Raw genomic sequence first — 9,448 nt, forward strand, 5'->3', positions numbered from 1 at the left:
ACGGATCCCTCGTCATCGTCAGGTACGTTATACTAATGAAAGTTTCAATGCATATATGAGAACAGTGATGTAGTGTTTTAAATGCATGATGTTTGAGAAGGACCCAGAAATAGCTAGTTAAGTGTGAATTTATGACAGAACATGGCACCTAAACCTAGAACAAGAAAGACAGTTAAAGAAGAAATGCAAGCAGAGAGAGTTGAGAGTAGCCAGACTGTTCCGGCAGCTCCAAATCCGCCTGTGACCCAAATTGATGAAAAGGCGATGGAAGCTAGAATTAGTGAAGCCGTTGCATCCTCTCTAATGGGGAAGCTGTAGGAACTGATTCGTAGCATGATGACAGGACAGACTGCTCAGACCCAGGCTCAGGAGGAACCGGTGCCACCCGAGCAGTTGCAACAGACCCGACCGCAGGATAGAGACATGCAAGGCCTGTCTCTTGAGGCTAAACATCTGAGGGATTTTCGAAAGTATGACCCTTGCCCCTTTGATGGATCGTTGGGGGACCCCATTAAAGCAGAGATGTGGTTGTCATCTATTGAGACAATATTCCGTTTTATGAGGTGCCCGGAAGAGCACAAGCTTCAATGCGCAGTCTTCATGTTGACTGGTAATGCGGAAATCTGGTGACGTTCAGCAGAAAAGATGATTGACACTGGTGGTGAACTTGCAACCTGGGAGCAGTTCAAGGAGTGCTTTTATGAGAAGTACTTTTCGGCGAACACCTAATACAACAAACAGGCAGAATTCTTGAACTTGAGGCAGGGAGTTATGTCAGTGGAGGAGTATGGCAGGAATTCGATAAGCTGTCTCGCTTTGCTCCTGAACTAGTAGCCACCGAGGCAGCAAGGACAGAGAGATTCATCCAAGGCTTGAGGAGCAGACTGCGAGGGATAGTGCATGCCTTGGATCTCAAGACGTATGCTGCGGCACTACGGGCCGCTGTGAGGATTGATGCTGACTCCCATGTGGGAAAGGAATACAGGAGGTTGCTCGGGATTAGGACCTCCGCAGGTCAGAAAAGGAAGGCTGAACACAGGGTTTCTGAGCATCAGTAGAGGAGCCAGAACACAGTGAATGCTCCATGTCAGTGGGGACAGCAGGGTTCCCAGGTTGTGACTGGTAGGGAGAATAGGCCGATATGTACCACTTGTGGTAAGCGACACTGGGGACGTTGTCTAGCCGGCTCTGGGATCTGTTTTCGATGTGGCCAGAAGGGGCATATGTCAGATAGATGCCCGAGGAGGAACGCGCCTGAACACAGAGGCCAGCCCGTAAGTTCGTTTTAGGGAGGTTCGAGTCGTCAGCAACAGCAGGGTAGGGTGTTTTCTACTACTCGGCATGAGGCCGAGAAGTTAGACACAGTGGTGACAGGTACACTTCCCATTTTGGGGCACTATGCTTTAGTTTTATTTGACTCTTGCTTTTCGCATTTGTTTATATATGCTGTATTTGTGAGGCATGCCATGTTAGACTCAGAACCTTTGCCTTTTGCATTGTCCATTTTCACTCCACCAGGAGAGATCATGTTAGCTACAGAAAAGATTCATGTCAGGTAGAGGTAGCCAATCACGCATTAGATGTAACCTTGATAATTTTAGATATGCGCGATTTTACATTGGACATGGATTGGTTAGCTGCTAATCATGCCAGCATAGATTGCTCCCGTAAGGAGGTCATCTTGAACCCTCCTACAGGAGCTAGTTTTAAGTTTAAAGGGGTTGGGACTGTAGTCCTACCCAAAGTGATTTCTGCATTGAAGGCCAGTAGACTATTTGACCAAGGAGCCGGGGGCTTTATGGCCAGTGTGGTGGACACTAGAGAAACCGAAGTCACCTTGACTTCGGAGCCAGTAGTGAGGGATTTTTCAGACATTTTTCCAGAGGATCTTCCCCGACTGCCCCCGCAGCGGGAGATAGATTTTGTTATTGAGTTGGAGCCAGGCACAACCCCTATTTTGAAGGCTCCATACAGAATGGGCTCGGTAGAGCTGAAGGAACTGAAGGTCCAATTGCAGAAGTTGTTGGACAAGGGTTTCATACGCTCTTGGTGTCACCATGGGGTACACATGTTTTGTTTGTGAAAAAGAAGGACGAATCATTACTTCTGTGCATTGATTACAGAGAGCTGAACAAGATGACCGTAAAAAACAAGTATCCTTTTTCCAGGATTGATGATTTGTTTGACTAGTTGCTGGGAGCTACGGTATTCTCTATGATTGATCTCTGGTCAGGATGCCACCAATTGAGAATAAAGGACAGTGACATACCCAAGACAGCTTTTCGTTCGAGGTATGGACATTATGAGTTCATAGTGATGTCATTCGGTCTAACGAATGCACCAGCAGTATTCATGGATTTGATGAATAGTGTGTTCTAGGAATTCCTCGACACCTTTGTGATTGTTTTTATTGATGACATCTTGGTTTATTCCAAGAAAGAGGCCGAGCATGAGGAGCATTTACGGAAAGTTTTGAAGACGTTGAGGGCCAATAAGTTGTATGCTAAGTTTTCTAAATGTGAATTTTGATTGAGGCAGGTGTTCTTTCTAGGTCATGTAGTATCGAAGGAAGGTGTCTCTGTGGATCCTGCAAAGATTGAGGCAGTTACGAGTTGGGTTCGTCTAACCACAGTCAGTGAGGTACGTAGTTTCTTGGGGTTAGCAGGCTACTATAGATGATTTGTAAAGGACTTTTCTCGCATAGCCGCCCCATTGACTCAGTTGACCCAGAAGAGAGCAGCATTTGTTTGGAATGAGGCTTGTGAAAATAGTTTCCAAGACCTCAAGCAGAGGTTGGTTTCAGCCCCAATTCTTACAGTACTGGATGGATCAGGTGGTTTTGTCATTTATAGTGATACGTCCAAAAAGGGGTTGGGATGCATAGTGATGCAGCAAGGCAGAATAGTTGTTTACGCTTCATATCGGCTAAAGAAGCATGAACAGAATTATCCCACTCACGACTTGGAGTTAGCAACAGTGGTTTTTGCCCTCAAGATCTTGAGGCATTACTTATATGGAGAGAAGATACAGATCTTCACTGACCATAATAGTTTGAAGTACTTTTTCACTCAGAAAGAGTTAACACATGAGGCAAAGAAAGTGGTTGGAGCTGATGAAAGATTATGACTGTGAAATTTTGTACCACCTGAGAAAAGCAAATGTAGTGGCAGATGCTCTAAGTAGAAAGGTGGCTCATTTAGCAGCCCTCATTACCAAACAGACTCACTTGTGTAGGGAACTGGAGAGGGCAGAGATTGCAGTGGCTGTGGGAAAGGTCACGGCATAGTTAGCACAGTTGTCGATGCGACCGAGTCTAAGGCAGAAGATTATTGATGCGCAGCGAGACGACCCTTATCTGGAAGAGAGAGTTCGTAGGGTGGAGTCAGGCTAGGATGGCGAATTCTCAGTTTCAGCGGAAGATGGCCTTCTTTATCAGGGACGTTTGTGTGTGCCATCAGTTAGTGATATTAAAGATGAGTTGTTGTCAGAGGCTCATAGTTCCTTATTTTCGCATTCTCACATCTATACCTAATATATACATATTTTAAAGATGAAATGTTAGAAAACTAGAAAAAAAAAATCTCTTTATTTCTATAATTAATTTCTAGAACTTATGAATTTATCTTTAAGTATATTTATTGATGAGATTTTAAATGTTTTATTTCTCTCTTCTACTTTCTGTGTTGCAATGTTAATATTTTGTAATTTTAAAAAATAATTGAAGATATGCAAATAGGTTGGAGTGCTTGAAAATGATATAACGTCAATTGAAGTCAAGTCAAAAAAATGTTTTGGGTTAAGTATATATATAAATAATCTCTCTGATGTATTTATTTTTTAAATAATAATAGTAACTAATATAAAATAATGATTGTTATTATTACTATTATTATGAAATTGAATGAATTCTACTATTTTTAAATTTAATTTGTGGTAAAGATTGTCAAATTAGTTCTAAAACTTTTGATTTTATAATCAACCATTTTTCAAAACTAGAAAAAGGAGTTACATTGAAAATAATATTTTCAATTTACTCAAAAGTGAAAATATAAAATGCAAACAACTTGTAAGAGAGCGCTTTATCAATTCGGAGTGAATCACTAAATCTAAGATTTATAACTTTACTTATGACTTCTAAAAAAATAAAAATAAAAAACTTTACCTATAATTATATTTAATAATAATGGATTTAAAAGTTACTAAATTTTATTAGTTAGTTTTTAAAAATAAAGGTCTAAAGTACGTTGGCACCAATCATTTAAATGACATGCATAAAAATAAGAAAGGAGAAGGATGTTTTAATAATTTTTAACTTTTTACAACCGTATAAATAACTATTTTTCCAAAATAAAACTAACCAGCATTGGATTCTTACTCAAATTTTTTTATAAAAATTTATTCCTAATAAACGGTAAAATAAAATGAAAATTTTATCAATATGATAATATAATTGAAAATATCATGTGCATTTGCACGTGTTAAAAAACTAGTCACTATAAATACGTTTTTAAGCACTTAAAATTATTTAAATGCAATTTTTAATTGAAGGATTAGAGAATATGTTTCATAGTGATTTTGAAAATAACAAAAATGATTTTAATCATTTTAGATCCACTCTAATATGCCCTATGTATAGTGGAAAAGTAGATAAAAAAAAAGTTGAAAGATTAGAATAAATATGAAGTTAGTAAAAAGTCTTATTGTAATGACTTTCTAAGTACTTAAAGTATTTTTTTTACATAAAACTTTTTTTAAGCATTTGAAAAGTCATTTCAAACTAAATTTCTTTAATTATGTTAAATTATATTTTAGTTAAACACTTAAAAAGTCATTCTAAATCGATAAAAAGAAGGTTAAATTGCAAATTTGATTTCTGTGGAAGGTGAAAGTTAGAATTTAATTCTTATAGTTTTAAAAATTGAAATTCAGTCCTTAATATAGTCTTAAAAAATGTCAAAAATAGTAATTATGATTTGATAACATCTCTGATTTTATCCAATCATCATGCACATCGTTCGCTGATAATTCTCTCTAAACCTAATATACATTCGTTTATGTGTTATATTAGAAGGGCGAACTATAAATAAATCTTCTAATTCTAAAGACATTTATGCAATCTGTATTTAGAATATTTCTCTCTAATAATAAACTACTCTTTACTTCTAGACATAGTTAACATGTTATTAGTGAATTTGTGAATTCATGTATTGATTTATTTACTATTTACGTTTTTCTTGTTTTTTTTTCTTTCAAAATCATCAATTTCATAACAATAATTAAAAAAAAAAAAAAGAAAGAAAGAAAGAGGACAAAGAAGAGAGGACGAAGAAGAAGATGAATGCACAAGTTAAAAACTAGGTTTAAATACTATTTTTGTTCCTCAACTTTAAGGTTTGTCCTATTTTAGTGCCTAAACTTTCAAAATGTCTATTTTAGTCTCCAAACTTTTTTAAAAAAAATGCTCATATTAGTCCTTACTATTTATATTCTATTAAAAACTTAACGGGATGATTATTTGACATTTTTTCTTAGATACTAGACATCCATGTCAAATAAACAAGTTGGGTATTTGATTGAATATGCAAAAATACGAAAACCCATCACTAGAAAGTCTTATGGCTTCAATTAGATGAGAAGGAAGCTATAAAAAAAATGGCAAAAAGAACTTTAAAAAATTTGCCGCTTGAACAAAATGGCTGAAATAGCTTGCGAGATGCACAATTTTCTGTAATTAATGGTAAATTACAAGCTACAAATCTAAAAATTATTTTTACCACTTCGTTTTCTTTTTTGGATTTAGTTTTTCTGCTCTTTTCTAACTTTTTTTTCAATTCACGCTTAAAGAGGAAGCGAAAGCCGACAAAAAATATTGTAGTCATGAGATTGAGAATAAACGTTATCTCAAATATAAATCAGAGAAGAAAGATAGATATAACACATTGCAGAGAGAATCAAGAGAGTGAAAAAGTAGTGGTAGAAATCAATAGAAATTGGTTATTGATGTATCGGGACTTGAAATGTTACTACTGGTGGAATGATATGAAAAGAGGGTTGCAGAGTTCATCAGTAAGTGCTTGGTGTGCTAGCAGGTGAAAGCCTCGAGGCAGAAACCAGCAGGTTTGTTACAGTCATTGAGTGTACCAGAATGGAAGTGGAAGCATGTGTCTATGGACTTCATCGTGGGGTTGCCTCAGACAATCAAAGATTTCAATGTGATATGGGTTGTGGTAGACAGACTTATGAAGTTAGCACATTTCATACCTGGGAAGTCCACTTTCTCAGTGAATAAGTAGGCACAAATATACATGAAGAAGGTGGTGAGATTGCATGGAGTGTCCGTGTCCATCGTGTCGGACAAAGACCCTCGTTTCACGTATAACTTCTAGAAAAGTCTTCAGGCAACTTTGGGGACCCGGTTAGACTTCAGTACAACTTTCCACCCTCAGACTGATGGCCAGACAGAGAGATTGAATCAGATACTGGAAGATATGTTGCGTGTCTGTGCCATAGAGTTTTCAGAAAGCTGGGATGCTCACTTGCACTTAATGGAGTTTGCTTATAATAACAACTACCAGTCCATTATTGGGATGCCACCATTTGAGGCCCTATATGGGAAGAGTTGCAGGTCCCCTGTGTTGTGATGAGGTAGGAGAGAGGAAATTGTTAGGACCTGAATTGGTGCAGACCACGAATGAGGCAATACAGAAGATCAGGGCTCGTATGCAAACAGTTCAGAGTAGACAGAAGAGCTATGCCGATGTAAGACGTAAGGACCTGGAATTTGAGACTGGTATAAAAGTGTTCTTAAAAGTAGCACCCATGAAAGGTATTCTGAGGTTTGGCAGGAAGGTAAAGTTGAGTATGAGATTCATTAGACCTTTCAAGGTCCTGGAACGAGTTGGCCCCGTAGCTTACCATTTGGCATTGCCTCCAGCACTGTCTTCAGTTCATAATGTCTTCCATGTTTCGATGCTAAGGAAGTATGTGATAGACCCATCCCATGTAGTTGACTACGAGCCCTTACAGTTGAATGACAACTTGAGCTACGAGGAGAAGCCTATAGAGATCCTTGCCAGAGAGATAAAAACATTTCGCCGCCAGAAAATTGCTTTTGTGAAAGTCCTGTGGCAGAATCACCAGTTCAAGGAGGCTACCTGGGAGCGAGAGGATGAGATGAAGGCCCAGTACCCGGAGCTTTTTCAAGAATGAACTTTCGATGACGGAAGTTCTTTGAGGAGGAAAGAATGTAACACCCGCACATTTTTTTTATTAATAATGTAATTTCAGTAACTTTATTATTTGGAATTTCAGTAATTGTTATTAGTTTAAGGGAATTTTTGGGATTTTGGACTTCAAGTGTAAGTGCGGAAATTTAATTGTTGGCGTGAAATTATTCAATTTGAAAATTAATGACAGAAATTAATTTTCTTTTGAAAAGGAAATGAATTTAATAATATAAAGAATAAGGAAATGAATAAAATATAATTATACTTATTTCCTTGTTTTTTTTATTATTATTATTTTATAAAAATCAATTCCCTTTCTTCCTCACGCATCCGGCGCCACCCCTCCCCCCAATTTCTTCTTCCTTCACTGAGCCCTACCTCCCACCGCCAACCTCGACCAGCAGACGATCTCCTCAGCCCGTCGTCCAGGCGCCGCCGGTCCGACCTTAGCCGCTCGCCGCCGAGGTTTTGCCCAGCCGACGCCCACCGTTCGGCGAGGCCCGACAACGTTCGAAGCCCTCTCTTAGCGCGCTACGTTCCGCCGCTAGCCGCCGCCTTGTCATCCAGCCCGATCCGTCCAGCCTAGGTTCGTTTCACCTCACCGTCAGAACCGCGTCGTCACGCCGGATTTGCTGCCTAGCCGTCGGATTTTTTCTGTCGCCGTCACCGTTGCTTGTGCCAGAATATCGAAGTCCTTGGGTAAGATAAAAGTTTTTAGAATTTTCTTTGGGGATTTTAGAATACACTGGTTGATTTTGGCTAAAATTGTGAATGACCATCATGTTTGGGCCATAGATTTGAGTGTTGGAAGAGTTTCAAGGTCGAAAGCGGAACGTGCGGCGTTGCAAAAGTTGTTTCGGGTTGGTCAATCAAACTTTTGGTTGTGGATTTGATCTTAGACCAAGCCACAACTTTGGCAAGTTAAATTGAGGTTCGTTGGATTAAATGTGGTATGTTTTGGTTTTGGCTCCAAAGATTGAATTCTAGTGTTTGTGTTTTGTGCTAGGGAAATTAAATCGAGAGTTGCTTTGTTGGAGATTAATTGCTTAGGTTAATTTTGAATTTAACTCTGAGGTAAGTAATCTTACTACTGGAACTGCCCACGGGCCAGGCATTATATGTATGCTAGCATGATACATGTATGACTAACAGTATGATCAAAGTATATTCTGGTACGAGATCTGAATTATTTATTTATGCACATAGACACTTGAATGTTAGTATGAGACCATATGTGCTTCCATATGGTTGTATTTGATTTGATGATATTGAGATATACATGTATGTTATAGAACCATGATGTTGAGGTATATGTGTATGTTGTAGAACCATGATGTTGAGGTATATGTGTATGTTGTAGAGCCATGATGTTGAGGTTATATGTATGTCATAGATTCGTACAATGATGATTATGATGTTGAGACTGTGCAATGTCCTTACTGATTAGTTAGATGCCCATTAGATTTTGTGTTTCCTTTGAGATTCACCCGTTTGTGTTTCCTTCGGGATTCACCAATTTGTGTCTTCTTCGGGATTCACCAGAGGTAGTGGGCATATTTAACTACAGTAGGATAAGACTCGGCCTCCTTGTTTCATGTGTATACGTGTCCCATGAGGACTAGAGTAGTATATATGTTTCACCAAAGGTGGGTATCTAGAGGACATAAATGCCCAGCCTGACCCTAGTAGCGGGGTTACTTACTGAGTATTTTATACTCATTCTTTCTCATGTTGTTGTTTCAGGTAAGGGTAGAGATGCACCGGCGATGGACAAGCAGAATTCGTGATCGAGCCACTGGGACTAGTTTTTACGCTTCCGCATCATGAAATTTAGAGTTCTTTTCATATTTATCTTAACTTTTAGTTTTGATGTTTAAAACTTACTTTTAATAATCGTTTTTCAGACTTTTTTACTATCCTATATGATTTCTGGGTACTATTGTTTTAATATTTGAATTTAATGAAAGTCTTTTGAACTTACCTTATTTAATTAGCATTTATTTCGCCATAACCGAGTGTCATTTTGAGTCCCATGCATGCATGTATTTAGTAACGGCCTAACTTAAGTTCTAGGGGGTTGGGTCGTTACAGTTTTTGTTCATTTCATTTGAGTATGTTGTCAGATGACATGTTTTCGCTGATTTGCTTTGAATCATTTTTCTTTGTAAACGTTTTACTTAGGATCCCAAATAAATGTTTTGGTTATTAGATTTATTATTAAA

At 38.2% G+C, this 9,448-nt stretch overlaps 1 pseudogene across 1 annotated transcript; it reads left to right on the top strand.

The window, feature by feature from the left end:
* Positions 1 to 181: 181 nt before the first annotated feature.
* Positions 182 to 9,213, top strand: LOC150035668 (uncharacterized; annotated as a pseudogene). The gene is made up of 2 exons (XR_016530361.1): positions 182 to 1,374; positions 8,970 to 9,213. The product of XR_016530361.1 is annotated as an uncharacterized LOC150035668 (transcript).
* Positions 9,214 to 9,448: the final 235 nt, after the last annotated feature.

The sequence above is a fragment of the Benincasa hispida genome, chromosome 6, assembly GCF_027475165.1.
Source record: "Benincasa hispida cultivar pf3 chromosome 6, pf3_genome.v1.1, whole genome shotgun sequence".
Classification (NCBI taxonomy): Eukaryota; Viridiplantae; Streptophyta; class Magnoliopsida; order Cucurbitales; family Cucurbitaceae; genus Benincasa; species Benincasa hispida.